Genomic DNA, 18208 nt, shown 5'->3' with positions numbered 1-18208 from the left:
GGGCCCTGGACTCCCAGACACTGAGAGTCCTGGCAGGAACGCACCCAAGTGTTCTGCATGGTAGAGGGAGAAGGGGGCGCTTCCAGAGCAATCCAGGAGAAGCAGACGCAGCAGACAGGCAGCTGAGAGAACGTCTAGGGGTGAGAGCACAGGAAAGGGTCGTAAGAACTGTTCTGCTGCTCTTCCCTCCCCTTCCTTTCCTTCCAAACCTCCCACAAAGTCTCCTGCCTCCATTCAGGTGTGAGGAGAGCAGGGAGAAGGGTGAGTCTTTTTTTTTTTTTTTTTTAAGTTTATTTATTTTGGGAGCAGAGGAGGGGCGTGGGGGGGTAGAGAATTCCAAGCAGGCTCCACACTGTCAGCGCAGAGCCCAACGCGGGGCTCGAACTCACAAACGGTGAGATCACCACCTGAGCCAGGGTTGGACGCTCAACCAAGGCTGGAGCCACCTGGGTGCCCCGCGGATGGCTAGTCTTAAAGATCTTTCGAGAAGCTTGAAGTCCGACAGGATGGCACGTATTGTTAATTTTTACCCTTCTGGGAGCTGCCCTATCATCGTCCTGAGAGCTGTGGAGAAAAAGCCCAGTGAGTCTTTGATGAGAAAAGCGAGCTCCCAGTCTGCCAAGCCTGCAAGACGACAACTACCGCGGATTCCTAGAAGTCGTATCATTTTTCCACTAATGAAAAATAAATTGTTTTCTTATCTCTGCGCTCACTCCGAGGCAGGGAAGAAGATAGCCTTGCTAATGAGGGGCTCATCCGTCTTGGGTCCCATTGAAAGAGAATTTTTATTTCTTTTGGTCAGAGATGAAAGATTGGTTTTTTAATTAAAAAAAAAAAAAAGACACCCTTAAAAAAAAAAAAGTCCTCCTAAGGATATTACAGCTCACAAAACCTCTTCCGACTTCTTACAGCATCTATTTTGCTCTGCAAGGACACCGTTTCTTAGCTTGATTTCTTATGTTCCACTTCGGCTTTAATGAGCAGTGTCTTTGAGTTCCTTTCTACCCTCCCTACCTTATTATCATCTAGCTGTGTGTCAGGAAGTCCGGGATAGTGGCTTTTGATGACCTGTGCTTTAAGGCAAAACCACAGAGGAGGGGGGAGATGGACCGCGGATGATTTGGAGCTTTGAAGGGCCACAGCCCCTCGGGGAGCGGGGGGGGGGGGGGGGGGGGGGGGGGGGGGGGGGGGGGGCGGGGCGGGGGGGGGAAGCCTATTAGTGACTTAGCTCCTGCCCCCCATCCTAACACTTGTCTTTATGAAGTCATTACTGGCCCCCCCGGTACACTTCTCCTGGGCAAGGCAGGAGACATTTATAGGGATCAAAGCCCTCGGTAACAGCAACAACAACTTTAAGAGGCAGTTTGTTCAACCAAATTAAAAATGAAGCTTTTTTTTTTTTTTTTTTTTTTTTGGTCCTTTGACACCCCTGGCAATGCGTTTCCATTTCCACTGAGCTAGTGAAGAAGTTTGAGGCCAGCAGGCCCTCCCCGCTCTCCGAGGCTGACGTTCCTATGAGGCTCCTAACTGTTGTGTGCAGCAGGCTGGGGACGTTAGTGTTCCGTGCCAGGCATTATTATCCACGTTACACAAATGAGGAAATTGTGGTTGAGGGTGGAAGAGATTAAAGTTCCCAAGGTTTAGCTACCACGTAGGGGGGCCAGCATGTAACCCACATCTGTTAGATTCCGTGGCTGGTGGCCTCGCCCACAACGGTGTAAAGAAGATCCCGTGCTGGTTGTATGGTCACGTCACCAGTTACCTGCTGGGCACACGTTGGTCTTGCATTTCACTCGGGAAGCAGACGACCTGGGAAGATGACTTCTGATTTGAGGTGATGGAAATCACTGCAGAAAACGGAGTTCTCGGAGCAGCGTGCTGGGCCCTGGGGAGGTCGAGATGGCGCCATATCGTTTATTTATTTTTGAGAGACAGAGAGACAGACAGAGCATGAGCGGGGGAGGGGCAGAGCGAGAGGGAGACACTGAATCCGAAGCAGGTTCCAGGCCCGGAGCTGTCAGCACAGAGCCCGACACGGGGCTTGCACCTGAGAACTGAGAGACGGCGACCGGAGCCGAAGTCGGACGCTCAACCGACGGACCCACTCAGGTGCTCCAAGATGGCGCCATCTTGACACCACATGGACGAAGTGGATTTCTTTTTTTTTTAATGAAAGAATCCAGCTGGTGAAAATCAGAAATACAGTCATTCATTTGACAAGTCTGTATTGGGCATCAGCTCTGTGACAGGGACTGTGTAAAGGATCCAGCAGTGCACAAGACCAGCCCTTGTCTTCCTGGAGCCTCCCCTAAGTTACCTGCACCCCCCCATACATGGGGGGTGGAACTGGGAATTGGTAGAGCCTCTGTGAGAGTGGTTTCTCAATTTATCACTAAAAACCCTCTAAAATGCATCCAAGCCCTTCCGGTTGTCTTCCTTTCTCTTCCCTTTCCTTCCTGAATAGTTTTATCCGAAAGCCACAGATGATGCAGAACAAGGCAAGTAAGGTGGGAGAGGGGCCCTTGGGGACGACAGTGGCCCTGGGAATATGCAGTGCGAGCCGTTCAGAGGTGAGGACGGTGTCCACACGTGGGGCGCTGGCCTTGTGCAGGGAGTCAGAGCCTGAGTGAGGTGAGAACACCCACGTGGGGGGCAGCAGGGTGAGGAAGGTGTCCAGCCATGGGGAAAAAGTAAGAAAACCAAAATGTGCTTACTCTTTGGTACAGCAAAATCACATCTAGATAGTCATCTTAAGGAAATAAATGGCAGAGGTGGACCAAATACATACGTGCAAAACTGTTAGTCATGCACAATCATTATAATAGCAAAAATCTGAAGACAATTCAAATGACCAACCAGAAGACAAGTGGTTAGAGAGCCCAAACAGACTTACATGTGTTAAGTACCGTGACTGGGGTGACACAGGAGATCACAGGGAATCACAGTGATGTAAAGTGGGGCACGCGGATGGCTCAGTCTGTTAAGCGTCTGTCTTCAGCTCAAGTCATGATCTCACGGTTTGTGACTTCGAGCCCCTCATTAGGCTCTGTGCTGACAGCTCAGAGCCTGGAGCCTGCTTCGGATTCTGTGCCTCCTTCTGTCTCTGCTCCTCCCCTGTTCATGCTCTGTCTCTCTCTCTTTCTCTCAAAAATAAATAAACGTTAGGGGCGCCTGGGTGGCTCAGTCGGTTAAGCCTCCGACTTCAGCTCAGGTCACGATCTCATGGTCCGTGAGTTCGAGCCCCGCGTCGGGCTCTGGGCTGATGGCTCAGAGCCTGGAGCCTGCTTCCGATTCTGTGTCTCCCTCTCTCTCTGACCCTCCCCCGTTCATGCTCTGTCTCTCTCTGTCTCAAAAATAAATAAACGTTAAAAAAAAAAATTTTTTTAAATAAATAAACGTTAAAAAAATTACAGAAAAGTGATGTAAGGATAATTGGTAATCCATATATGGAAAAAAATGAAATTGAATCCTGATTTCACGCTGTCCACCAAAGTCACTTCCTGGTGGCCTACAGATTTAAATGGGATAGATAGACTTTAAATTTCAGGAGAAAATAGAGGGAAAGATCTTTATGGCTTCAAAGTGGAGGGTGGGGGCTCTTAAGACCCAAAATCCCCAACCTTAGAGAAAAAGAACTACGTTAATATTCACAACTTTTTTTTTTTTTTATCAAAAGACTCCATCGAGTAAAAAAGCAAGCCACAAACCGGGAGAAAATGTTCACAACTTACGTAACTGGGAAAGAATTTCTCCAAAAAGTTAAGGATAAAACAAACAAACCAACAACCACATTGGCAAAAGATACGAATAGGTATTTCACAAAGGAGAAAACTAATGAGGACATTAATCAGGGAAATGCAAATTAAGCCATACCTACGTACCACTTTACAAACACTAGTTTAGCGACATTTCTTTTAGCTCTGACAGCAACAGGAGCTCTTACATACTGCATGTGGAAGAGTGATTTGGCAAAACTAACTGGAAAAGCAATTTGGCTTAATCTTATAAAGGTGAAGATACACGGACTTTAGGACCCAGTGATCTCAGTGGAAGAACATCTACATGGAGGGGTGGCTCAAAGCCCCTGGTTCAGGTCCACCGGGAGGCAGGTGCAAGAATGTTCATAGCTGTATGGATTTGTGTCCTCCCCAGAGCTTCAGAATATGACCTTATTTGGAAATAGGGTAGTTGCAAATATCATTATTTAAGTTAAGATGAAGCCATACTGGAATAGGGTGGGCCCTGAATCCAGTATCATGATCCTTATAAAAAGAGTAGAAAAGCTACAGATACACACAAGAAGAATCCTATATGGCAGTAGAGGCAGAGACAAACGAAGATGAGTCTGCAAATTTAAGGAACACTGGGGACTGCTGATAACACCAGAAGCTACCAGAAAGGCATGGAATAGTTTCTTTCATAGAGCCTTCAGAGACAGCGTGGCCCTGCCAACACTTGATTTTGGACTTCTAGCTTCCAGAAGTGTGAAAGAAAAATTTCCATTGTCCATAGCTCTCCCATTTGCACAGTTCACTATGGCTGCCCTAGAAAACGAATACATCATATTGTTCATAGAGGCCAGAAAATGGGAATAACTTAAATAAGATTGAATAGACTGTGGAATATTCATGTAATGAAAAACTACATGACTGTGACGATAAATGAATGAGAACTCCACACATCAGCATGGAAGACGCCTTTACCCTTTCTCACCACTTACTGACGTTCTGATCAGTCTCTGAGACCCATTTCAAGTCCTACCTCCTCCACAATGGTTATAACAGCTATAACAGCTACCATGTGTTGACTCCTGCTTCAGCCAGACATTGCACACGGCCTTGCTCACGTTTTTGCAAATCTCTACAACAATCCTTGAAAGTAGATACTGTTAGCCTTACTGTGGAGAGGAGAAAAGCAATATTCTGAGCTGTCCAATGACTAAGTGTAGTTGACCCAGACTCCACTGTCCACGCCCTTTCTGCCTTGGAGCTCAGATCCATGAAACCTGTGTCCCCCACCCCACCCCCCACACACACAAAATGCAACCAACTGGACAAATATTACCGTTTTGGGGTCTGTAGTAACTAACTTGACTGCTGATTATCTTCAATTCACTTTATTTTAACCTTTCTAGTTTTGTTCTGTAAATAAATGCCTCATGTCTAACTACTTTATTTATGCCCATCATCTCCAGAAAAACACCATAAGTACTTATACTTCTTCTGGATAATATAAGGATAGGAACTCAGCAAATGTTTACCATTGATATGTTTTTTGAACTCCTACTATGCCAGACCTTGTATTCAGTGGCTGAATTAAATCTGCTGGAACTTGTCACAGCTAGTCATTTAAGGAGCAAATGGCCAAAAATATGCAGTGAATGCTACATAATATACGTTTGTTTTCCCTTTCTGAGGAAATTCTGTGCACACAGCCGACCCAAGCTCAAACAGAATAAAGAGACAAGCCATTGTGAGTAACAATGGATCCACTTAACCCTCCACGGACAAGCTAAGTTTCCACGCTTTCTCTTTGGCATTTCTATATTTTGTGTGTCTGGCAACTGAGTAGAATTAGCAACTTCTAGGTTGCTGGGGTTTATAGGCTGTGACAGATGCAGAATAAGTAAGCAAACAGATTAATATGTATTAAATTACCGCATTAGTCTTCATTAGTTCCAAGTTTTGTACTTGCATGCACATGTGAAAATGGGATTTACCCATGATCCTTACCATGGGCACTGATTAAAACAGAATCACTCTGAGAAGCAGCACAACCATAAAGCCAGCATCAAAACTATTTATTCCCTCTCTCCCGTCCTCCTTCTCAAGTGCCTGGCATAGCTGACTTGCTTCCGCGGCTCATCAACTCATAGCAATCACATGACCCACAAACAATTTGGTGGTTTAGGGTTCCAACACCGTTCCATTTTGTCTTGTACCAAAGTGATTTAGAAATCTTTTTTATCCTGGATTTCTGACGAGAAAATACAGCTAACACAGCCATCAGAGACACTGCTAAAAGAATATGCTTCTTTGACTATGAGTTCCAAGCTCCCCTGGGAGCAGCAGCCCCTAAAGTTAAGATCCCTGGAGAGGAATGCCGGGAGGCAAAATGTTGATACAACCCCAAAACACAGTGTTTTGTCCTGGAAGAGGCCTCCTTAAATATGTGTTGAGGGGACCAGTGAGTTAGGGGAGTACTAGCAGTAAGCAGAGTCCCAAACTGCACTCCTGAGTATGCTTGAACCAAAGGCATCAACCCGGACCATCCCAGGAACTGGGTCATCCAGTCAGGTGTAAGGACATGGTGAGGTTTTGAATAGGACCGATCCGGGTGTGTAAACTCTGGCTCTGCCAACGTCTAGGGATATGGACCTTGGCACTGTTTTTAACCCTGCTTGGAGCTTCGGTTGCTTCGGGTGATAACAATGTCTGTCCCACTGGATTTTTATGAGGATGGAAAGATAAAATCCACAGAAAGATGAGTCACAGGGTAGGAAAGCAACACAAGTACTTCTTCCGTTCTTGTTTCCCTTATCCATCACTAAAGAGCAGGACAAGTTGTGCCTTCTGCCGTCTCGAAGTACACCTGCTACTAATTCAAACAAGTCTTCCTGAGCGTAGGCCTTCATGATTTTCAGTGTCGCACATGACCGCTAAGACTGCAACCATTTCTTTTGTAAATACAACCTTCTTATCCCTCATAACTTAATGCAAATGCTTTGGAAACTATTTTTAGGCTTTATCATGACATGAAACTTTATGAACTCATCGCCTTAAATGTCTCAACCCAAGAAGAAGAAACAGTTCAAAAGCCACAGGCGTATAACATGGGCACAGAAGTGTGCAAAAACCATACAGTTTTCTCCAGGGCAATTTAGAATTTGAGATGGGCTATCCCTAACTCGGAGGTTTCTCTCACTTGGGTTTGAGTCTCCTCACTTGCTACCTTTGACCTGTGACCTATGGTCAAGAACCATCGAGGACAAAACATATTGGGTTGAACCTATGAAATTTCTCCTATTTGGCCATTTTTGACCTATGAAAATGGTAATATCGTAAAAGTTTAACCTGATAGAACGAGGCCAAGGATAAAGGAAATCAGAGTAGACTCAGAAACTAAAGACTGTGGTTCCCAAACACAAGGTTGCCACGTCATTTGTGATGTCCACATCACGCAGGTCTGATAAACTTGACATCGTTATTTGGGTTCTCTCTCCCTCTAGTAGGGCAGGTGCTGACAGAACAGATGCATAATTATGACTGTAATAAACGGCACTGATGGAAGGGTAAAGCCATTATCTCCACACCCAGACAGACTGAGGACAGCAGGCTAGAGTTCTTACAGCCACCCCCTTGTGGGTGCCATAACCTCTTGGGAGTTGTCAATCCCATCCCGAAGCTAATGACATTAATCATTAGCCAGCTTAGAAAGGTTAATGGGTAGTTTAAGTGAGAGGAACATTTTTATGAAGTTGCTGTTCCTGGGAATCAGGACATAAGAACATAAGAAGGTCATTGAGTGTGACATCACCATTAACAAGGCCCTCCACCCACCTCATCATATACACAGGACACTTGAGCACCATAAAGCGATTCTTTCCGCAGTTCAGGGGCAGGCTCACCGACAGGAACCAGGCATAATTCCAGACCCGTTCCTAAGACAGTTTACTCAAAGAGTGTCTTGCAAAACAAAAACGTCTTTGAATTGTCTCTTATTTTTAAAGAATCCGCGTAAGTAGACCAGACAATCTTCTGATGTGGTAACGCAACAGAATAAGCTGATACACAAACTGCTCCCTGTTTGGGAATCCAACTGCTGCAAAATTGCTGACAGCACTTCCCACTCAGTTCTACCAAGAAGGTAACCTAACTGTGACAAGTTGGTTTTCCTGGGCCTGGGAAAAGAGGAAAGCTGACTTGCAGAGCTTCCTCAGCTCTGCCGGGTGCCCTGGAGATCCAGAGATGTTGAATGTGTCAGATGATACTTAGGAAGCACCTCATGAGCTTTCAATGTTTGTGTAGATCTATTTTTTTCAAGTTTATTTATTTTGAAAGAGAAAGAGGGAGAGAGTACAGGAGGAGCAGAGAGAGGGAGAGAGAGAGAGAGAGAGAGAGAGAGAGAGAGAATCCTAAGCAGACTCCACACTGTCAGCACAGATCCCAACTTAGGGCTCTAACTCATGAACCGTGAAATCATGACCTGAGCTGAAATCAAGAGTCGGACGCTTAACCAACTGTGCCACCCACACATCCCAAATGTTTGTGTAGGTTAAAAAAAAAAAATCAAGAAGCAATTAGCATCTTTGAGACACTTCTCTGTTTGTATCAGTGTAGTGTGATGCATTTTTCCCTCTTGATGTCACACTAGGGGGTCTTTTGCAAAACAACTTAAAGTAGACAAAAAGAGACTCTGAGTGTAAGCATACCCAAGAGTTTCTCTAGGGAAGCAGTTGGAAAAGGCTGAAGACCATCTGCGTGGAGCCTGAGCCCAGACTGGAGAGTTGCTGTCCCTCACCCTCCTTCTCCCAACAAGTGGAGCTGAACCTTTGGCTCCATCCAGGGCAGTGGGTAGAGGAAAAGATGAAATGGAATGGCTGAGACTTCAACAAGAAGGCCAAAGACAGGAAGAGCTAGAACAATGAGTGGCGGTGGGCAGGGTACCACGGATGGACCAGAAGGGTTGAAGACACCAAGGGATACTGGAAGGCCCATGGGAGAGGCTCCCAAATAGATCCAGAGAAGCAGAGCTCAGAATTGAGGAATGGAGAATAAAGTTCCACGTTGCCCATGGAGGACCAGTTGGGTGTGTGGACTGACGTAAACAAATGCCAGCCAAAGTGGACTCTGAATGGAAGGCAGGGACACCTTGAACCTGAAGTGAAGAGCTGTGCGTGTGTGTGTGTATGTGTGTATCCTCCTAGAGTCCACCCTTCTAGGATATATGTATAGCCCACACTTCTTGACCCCATGTATACACTTGTTCAGCTAGAAATAAAGCTTTTTACTTAGTAATGGTCTCCACTGTTGCGCCTTTCCAATGTCCCCAATGTACATTCATTATTTAATCTATTTAGCACTCATTTTACGAAGCCAACCATGCGCTAGGTGTTAGGGACAGACACCACAGTGAACAGGACAGACAAGCTCTGGAACACATGGAGCTTATAAACTGGAAGCAGGCAAACAAACAAAAGGTAATCGATTCATTGAAGTCACTCTAACTTCTCAGAATAAGCACAATGATGTGATAGAAGGAACTGGGGTAGAAGGAGGATGTTGCATGGGGTGGTCAAGGAGTACCTCTTTGAGGAGGTGACATTAAGGTGACATGTGATTGAAGAGAAAGAGCTGTCATGTCAAAAGCCCAAGAAAGAACCATTCCAGAAAGTGGAAAGAGCTGGTCCCAGGGAAACCCAATAGCAGCAAAAGGCCTGTGTGGCTGTAAGGCACGAACAAAGGGGAGACGGGGAGATTCCCTTAGAGGAGGGAATCAGAAGAACAAGGCCTTTTGGGGTTCTTTCTCCTAAGCTCACGGAGCGTTCTCAACAGGAAATGGCGGGTTCTAGCTCACATTTTTTTAAAGCTTTCTCTGCTGCCCTCCAAGGACTATGTTGTTAGGAGCCATTTACCAGAAGCCAAGGAGGGAGGATGGTGGCTGGGACTAGTGTGACAGCAACAGAGATGGAGAGAAGGGACAAATGTGAGGCGTCTTTGACACATAGAAGACTAGATGTGGGGAGTGGGAAATTATAAGGGCAGAGGAAGAAGGATTACAGTCGAGAGTATCCAACAACTCACTGAGAACTAATATTTCAGTTAAATTGTGAGGATTTCACCCGCATAATGAGAAGCTCTAAATACAGGTGAAATGGGGGATTTAATTCTTTTCCATTCTTTTTTTAAATTTTTTTTTAACGTTTATTTATTTTTGAGACAGAGAGAGACAGAGCATGAACGGGGGAGGGGCAGAGAGAGAGGGAGACACAGAATCGGAAGCAGGCTCCAGGCTCTGAGCCACCAGCCCAGAGCCCGACGCGGGGCTCGAACTCACGGACCGTGAGATCGTGACCTGAGCCGAAGTCGGACGCTTAACCGACTGAGCCACCCAGGCGCCCCTATTTTCTTCTCCACTCTTAAGTTTTCTTTTTCATTAGCTCTCAGGTATCAAAGACAAAACCTTCATGGCAGTTACCTTATATGTCGGTCCACTTATTTCAGTTAGAATCAGTATGTCCCCGACCTCACCCGCCTGGAATTACCAAAAAGGCCACCACTTTGAGGCCCAACCGCATGACTCAAGAGTTACCTTCTCCCTGGTTTTCCTCCGTGAACATTCTGGAGAATTTCTGAGATGCTGGGTGTGCCGCCCACCTGTCCCAGGGGCCATCTGTCATCCATCCAGCTGTCCCGACACCCAGCTCTATACGTCGCTGGGAGCGGGTTGGAAACTGACTTCCTCCAGGCCACTCCGCCTTCCCTTCCTGCACAGCAAGTCAAGTGCAGACACCGACCCTGCCTTTAATTCCCCAAAGTACAACTCAGGGTTGACACAATTGCTCAGAGAAACATTTACATGCTTATTAAAAGTGGCTCCTCCAGGGGTTCACAGCTCCAAAAGCCAACCTCAGACCTTCCCTGTACCTCTTGGCTAACTTTCACATGAGTGAGCTGGCTCAGCCTCTTCTCGACAAATCCCCAGGTCTCCTTCCCACCCCTGGATCCGGTGCTGGCTTCACAGCCCCAGGCCTCAATGCCAAGCCTGCTTATTTCACCCCAAGATGACTGGCAAGGGGAGCTTCCCCTTCCTACAGGGGGAACCTTTAAACCCGCACCAGCTGCGACGCAGCTTCCGTGGCTCCAAACACCAGCCACGATAATCAATGGCTTCTTTCCATCCACTGGCCTTAATAGCACCACGCCTGGGGCTCTGACCCCGAGAGCACTGGGCCACCCCTGTTTCAATTGCTCTTCCCAGGCTTTTCCCCAATGCGAAGCGAGGAGAGGGTCACGCTACCTTCTGGGTTCTGCAAGGTCCTTCAACAAATAACTTGCCAAAATGTACATGTGTTCCAACACGCACATACTCACACACACGCACACCTTTTCCCGGAACAACGTTAGAGACGATCACTGAAATCTAAATCCATAGTCAGAGAAGCTGCGCGGACAGTGTCCTACGAAAACTAGACTTGATTGATACTAAAGAGAGCACATCACATCTCATCTTACAATACCCAGAGTCAAACTGACAACGATTCTCATTGCACAAAGGATTGTTTGTGGACAAATAGAAATTCTGCTGACTTTTCCCCCAAACAAAGGAGGTCCGCCGCAACGGCGAGTTGATTTCCCAGCCTCTAGTAACTCTTAGTAACTTTTACAGAATGGTTCTATTGCTTTAAAAAATATTTTTCCACTGGGCATCACTACACAATGATGCAGTCATGGCTCAAAATATTTTGGAAATTCCTCCTTTGGGAATGCCTCCAGAGCCAAGAGCACATTCTTTTAAAATAGTCTCAGTGGTTATAAATCTTTATACCAAGAAGGTGCGTTTGATTCTTAAAGTCACCCAAAACTCATTCGAAAACCGAGCTGGTGAATATAGGTGATCAAATCAGGTGATACTGCTTCGGGATAAAACACACAGAAGTCTACAACATTAGGCGAATTTTCTTACGCGGGTCACAAACTGCCTCTGAAGGTCATTCACGCAACACGCTTTTTTGTACACTTTTACTCTGTGCCAGTATACATTCCTGTATGGGGCATAAACCCAGAAAATAACTAACTATACAGTGAAATAGGCATATTTCCAATAGTAATGGATACAAAACCTCAAGAGTCTCCGAGGCGTGGTATGTATCACAATCTAAGGGGCATTTTTTTTTTAATCTAGGGAATGAGTGGGGTTGAGCAAAGAGTTTCAAAAATGGTTTAAGCAACAACAAAAAGGAGTGTAGGCGAATGTATATGTCATGGTGATGAGAGTCTCCACCATGGCTAATTTGAAGGCCACACTTATTCAGAGGCTTTCGTTCAGATATATTTGTTGAGGTTCCTACCCCATTTACTTTATAAGCATAGTTTTGCATAAAAGGACATGAACTTAATTTCACCCCGAAAGTTATGGTAGCAGGACCAAACAAGACATTACTTTTGCCCATGGTTCTCGACCTTTTCTTTGCCTCATAATGCACTTTCAGTTATGATCTGGGGCTTTCTTTGAGCAAAAACCTCTTGGCTGCCATGCACCATAGTTATTTAGGAAATCCCTTATGACTTCCAAAACATTCATATGTTTTTCCTGGAATAATATTGCACACATTTATATGCGATAGCATTTTCCTGCCCCGTGCATGTTTATGAACCCCGTACTACTTTGCTTAAAATCAATCCCCACTGTTTCGTGGCATTACAGTGGTTGTTGAATAGCACCCTATTATTAGAGGCCCTGAACCCTGGCCAGGAAGGGAAGGACCCTAAACATTCATTGGCCAGTCAAGGGAAGGCACAAAGACATAATGTGACTGCTCCAGATGGAGGTCCACCAGGGTCCTATGACTGCTTGAGTAAAGACTATCTTGGGGCTTTGGGGTGGCAGAATTCACCACTCAGGCCTCCGTTTTATATCTGCCCCAGAAACCTGAAACAGCAATTGCTACTCTAGGGTCTCTCATGCCCGGTGGAAAAGTAGCTCCAACGCCCCTTCCCTGGAAATGCAGAAGGGGTAATGACCTGAGAGGTTTCAGCAGTGGCACCGTGAATTTGGACTGTCATTTCTCATCAAAATCATCTCTTGGATTTCTAAAGTAAACGCTAGAAAGGAAGAAAAAAAAAAGTGAAATAATATAGCAGCTGTGGAAATCACACAGCTCTGAGTCTATGGGGTGAAATGAGTTGAAATTTCACCAGGCCAGGTACCTACACCCCTCACGAATCAAAAAGTAAGAGAGGTAGAAAGGAATTTTAGTCATGTCAAAATGTCACCTAGACTACTGTTTTATACTTTTCTTTGACTTGCTCTATAAATATTTTACTACAACTTTCAAAGTTTATAGGATCCTTAAGACTTGTAAAAATGTTGAGTAAGTGGAAACCAATGACCGATACCTACCACAGGGATCTTGATTTTTCTTTTCTCTCTTTTTTTTTTTTAAGATGTCATTGAACAGAACGCACTCTACCCAGGATTCCTTGAAAAGACAAACTCATCTCTTGGTTGCAGTTGTGAGTCCTCCGTCAGGAAAAATGGCTTCCACGTAGCAACTCTCGTTGCTTTGGAGCTTCTCTCCACAGTGTCAGAACTCTCTGGTCTGGGCCCCGGACCTGGAGCTTCCTGGCTCACACGCTTCAGAGGCTTAGTGCGTGGTGACTTCCTGCTTCATCCCAAAGAGACCATGGTCGCCTGATGTCAGCCTCACACTCAGGTTCCTGCAAACAGGGAAGGCCCTGCTTCCTGTCCTCCCCAATGTCATCCTACTGCATTCTGGGAATGATAGGCCACTGATTTTGGAAGGACATGTTTCCAAAGGATCCTTCACCAAGCCGGATGTTTTAGTTGCACGCTTCAGAAATATACACAAGTGTCTTCTGATCTGAGTCAGTGATCTGACTTTTATTGACTTCTGAACTAATTGTCCTGATTTCTAGCTTCTGTAAAAGTACATAGCACAGTGGTCAGCAGTCTAGACAAGATTAATTCATCTGTGGGTGAGGCTACTTTTATTCTCCTGATTGAATCCTGCGTCTGTCTCTTTTTTTTCAATAGCTAATAGATTAAAATTTGGTCTCTAAAGGTGTACGAACCTATCACAGACAGACGTGGAAACCCATACATGAAGCAAACACAGAAGCGGATGTTATGGTTCCTTGGGTTTGTAAGCAACTTCAAGGCATAGCCTCCACTGTCTCCCATCTCCCTGGGTGTAGACGTGCCTTAAACACGATCAAAAGTGAAACCAGCAGTAAACTGAATTAAATGTAAGGAGTTAATAGAAAAATACATATCAGACAAAGAGTTACTCACTTGGTAAAGCTTTCGTACAGAGAAGACTCCTTTTAACATAAAAAATTCCAACACTCGCATGTTTTAGAGGGAGTTTTGCATATTACAAAATAATCCTGCTCTGTAGGAAGGATTTGTCATAGACTTCCCTTAAAAAAGTAAAGTATTTCAAACATGATTGCAGTTACAAACGCTTGATTTACACACAACTCTCTGTGAATCTCTGTTTCATTAGGAAAAGTATTTCTGTACAAAGGGAAAAAAAAAGCCTAAGCCTTGTTTTGATAGGGAAATTTGATCCATTTGCATATATTGGGTCTGATAGTTATCTGACTTTTGCAAATGCTTCAGTTCTCCTCCCTCTCTGCTATTTTGGGATCTGAGCTTCCTGAAGCTTTGAAATCAAGGCCTGTGTAATATGTTTTCTTTGGCTTTGCTGTAACATTCAGCATTAAATAGAAGACATACAATGATGGGGGGAAAAATCCAATGCTATTCTTGCCAAATCCTGGATGACTTCTTGGTGGAAATGGTCTTTCCATTTTCAATTCCTCATTCTTATTATAACATGCCTTCCTTTGTATATTTTAATCAAAGGACCCTTTCTGTATTTAAAAGCTCTGTGCTTATGTTTGAGTTCCTTGTTTTACGTAGGTGTGTGGGTGGGGGTTGGAGAGGGAACACATTTGTTGAAGTAATGAGCCACGTCTGATCACAGAGGTTCTACGTGCTCAGTGAGACATGATATTCATGTCTTCTCGAGATGATTTTTCTTTCTTTTTAGTGTAGGCAATTATTTTTGGCTCAACAGGCATGTTGACTTGGTTAGTGGGACGTGAATTTTTTCGCTTGTTTTTCTGTCTCAGGAACGAAATTCTGATGACAGGCACAGCGTGGCCCCAAACGGGATTGTGAGGAGGAAGATCTGGGGAATGTCAAGAGAGCATCACCAGACCAGAGCCTGCTGTTCTTCTGGAAAATAAGCAGTTTCATCTGCGGTCACCTGCCTTCACCTGTACTCCTTTGGATAACTTCCTCCTTTTCAGGACTGAGTGTGTAAGAGCTGTGGATTTAGTGCCTCAAGATCTCCCAAGATTCAGTCTTGAATATGAGATCTGGCCTGGGGTAAAAAAAAAAAAAAAAAAAAAAAAAATGCTTCCTGCCCAGAGCAGAGCCCAAGCAGTGCTCAGCACTGGTTAACAAGGTAACTTTGCCATTTATGAAAGGGCAGGACCACTCTGGTGAGCCAAAACCAAAGCAGAAAAAATACATCTTTCTTGTGAAGTTCAGATGTAAAATATTTTCCATGTTCCCAAGCATTTTTTTTAAAAGCCTCAACTTTTCTCCATACCATAACTGGACAAGAGCTTTCCTAGTTAGTAACCGATGGGTAAAGATTGTGTCTTTTCATCAGGAAGCCAGGCATTTAGGATTTACACATCTTACAATTTCAATAAAAAAGATCACCCAACATTAACATGCCTTTGATGAGGCACTCATATATTATTTAGAGTTGCTTCCCAATAATCACACAACTGGCCTAATCACACAATGGGCTTTATAATAATGCATTTTCAAAAGAAAGCAAATATTTCCTTTGAGGCGATATTCTCCGATGAATTTGGCATGCCCTAGTTTGAAGACTTTCATCTCCAAACAGGCCAGGGTTTCTCTTTTATCTAGCTGCCTGGCTTGCTGAAAATTTCCCTGACATACAAAGGAAAGCCTACAAAATGTCCAGTCTTACCCAAGGCTTCAAAAGGACTCAGTGCTCCAGATAAAATCTGTCCCACGATTGTCTCTTTCTTACAAGTATTTAGGAAAACCTAGCTTCTGAGTTCCAGGCTACTTGGTTACAGCTGAAAGTGTTCATGAAAACGTGTTCCCCTTAGAAACCTTGAATGAGTCAAAACTAGCAAGGGCTCTTTACTCAAAGGCCTACGGTTTTATAATACAAGGTTACACACTTCTCCAAGACCAGGAAAGCCATTCAAACACTATATTAAAAGAGAGAATATAAGGTCTTAACAGACCTGGCTGGTGGGGCATATCTCCTAACTCAACCATCTGCTTAAAAACTCCTGCAAAAGGTGAATAGAAGGCCTGTAGGACCTCAACACACAGCTTTGGGAAGGCAGGACCCTACAATCAAAGGTCATTGGAAACGCACTCTTTTTTTTTTTTTTTTAACGTTTATTTATTTTTGAGACAGAGAGAGACAGAGCATGAACGGGGGAGGGTCAGAGAGAGAGGGAGACACAGAATCTGAAACAGGCTCCAGGCTCTGAGCTCTCAGCACAGAGCCCGACGCGGGGCTCGAACTCACAGACCACGAGATCATGACCTGAGCTGAAGTCGGCCGCTTAACCGACTGAGCCACCCAGGCGCCCCTGAAACGCACTCTTTAGACTAAAGTAATTCTAGCAGTTGTCATTCTGTTTGATGGAAATCTGCATCGTGAGTTTGCGCCCTCTTCCCCACAGCATGATTATTATTGAAATAGGTAAATATTGGATTTCTGGATTGTGAACCTAGGCAGTATGATTCTGTCTCATCTTCACTTCACCAGCTGCCCATGGTCTAACCTCAGTCACATCTGAGTATATACCTGCACGTCTTCATTCACTAGCTTACAATAAATACACTTGCGTGAAGGCAGAGATGATCAGATAATCTTTCAAGTTCCTTTCCAACACGGATTCTCTTCTTTTTGTTGGTCTGTAATAAGAAAACCCAATCTGCGGTCAGACTTTACACACGGATATCAGTGTGAGCCTACATGAGAAAGTCTGAACATGAACAATCCCAGAATCAGAAGAGTTAATAAACCAATTAACAAAATGTACTGAGCATAGGCACCCTTCAAAAGAGAAAGATCAGGTTACATTTTTTTTCAAGGCAAAGAAAAAAAAAACCTAATTAGTATCATGCTCTGAGATATACTTTTTATTGAAAGCTATGTTTTTATTTTTAATTAGTTCAATAAATGGCAATAGGCAGCTTTTTCCTTAGGTAATTCCCCAGGCTGTAGAATCACTGTAGGAAATTAGCTCCATTTCAGTCTTTGATCCTTTAAGACCAGGGTCTACAGCTTTGCTGGACTAGTGTCAATCGTTTTAAGACCCCAGAGAAGGAAAAGCCTTACTGTCCCTAAAAATGTAAAAATGCACAGTGTCAGGAAAACAGGGTTCCATGTACATTAAGCAAAGAACAAAGCTGATCGTTACCCATAAAAGGAAGGATTTACATGAACTCTCCCCCAGCAGAAGAGGTGGGGAAAGGTTAGCATGAGGTTGTTAGAGAAACCTTTGACTCTCCATTTGTGTGTAATGATCTTCATTTGAAGACAGTCCCCTTCCTAACATTTTATCTAAATATATATCCCAAGTTGTCGAGGTTGGTTCATTAAAGTAAAATAATACCACGATATAAAAAGTCTTTACAATAACAAGTTTTCCAATCCCAAGTTGTGACTTCTTTTAAGCTGTGCGATAAGAAAATGTTCTCGTAGAGTGTTGTGTTATTGTCACTCATGGTTTCCATTTGCCTACCCTTTACTTATTTTTCTGATGGTAATAAAAAATAAACTTATTCATGCATCTCTTAAATGATACACTTTGCAAGGTAAAATCACAGTATGGTGAGTTTAAAAAAAAAAAAAAATGCCACCCTACCCTTAATTCTTCCATTTAGTGGAGCTTCATTGTTTTACTTAAAATAAGTGGGTGGCTATTTCAGTTTGCATTTCCTTTCTACGAGAGGATTCTTTTAAATACATATGTATGCTTTAAGAGAATTTCACCTGGCAGTTTGGTGTTGACTGGTGCTAACTAAAATTTGAGAACTGTCTCACGTCTACAAATGTCATATCCCTTCACGCAGAGACAACGGTTTGCTGAACATTTCTCTACATTAGAGATTTACGATCTGCTTTTGTTCCTGTGTGTCCCCTAGGTTTTGGCCACATTTCTACATAATCACTCACTCCTTTTCATATAGGTTCAAAGTTCCATTTTCCCAGAATTCGTCTCAAGGCTCAATAAGGATATCAAATTTCCACTTCAGCATGGGGGGACTATCTCATATAATCTGTAACTCCCAATGTCATATACGATGATTTTTTAATTGTGTGTCTTATTTGCAAGATATCTGATCATGTGGCATTAACCAAGTTCCTATATTTACTTTGGAGCAA

The 18208-nt window shown here is 44.1% G+C and overlaps 1 long non-coding RNA gene across 1 annotated transcript in view; it reads right to left on the bottom strand.

The window, feature by feature from the left end:
• Positions 1-1459: 1459 nt before the first annotated feature.
• The window catches only part of LOC122225516, a 31385-nt gene continuing 14636 nt past the window's right edge, over positions 1460-18208 (bottom strand). Inside the window, exon 3 of the long non-coding RNA XR_006205217.1 lies at positions 1460-1885. This is a non-coding gene — a long non-coding RNA (uncharacterized LOC122225516). The remainder of the gene's footprint in view (positions 1886-18208) is intronic.

This window comes from Panthera leo, chromosome B4 (genome assembly GCF_018350215.1).
Source record: "Panthera leo isolate Ple1 chromosome B4, P.leo_Ple1_pat1.1, whole genome shotgun sequence".
In the NCBI taxonomy this organism is placed as follows: Eukaryota; Metazoa; Chordata; class Mammalia; order Carnivora; family Felidae; genus Panthera; species Panthera leo.
The sequence above is the reverse complement of the archived record's forward strand: the minus strand, read 5'-3'. Positions and strand labels throughout refer to the sequence as shown.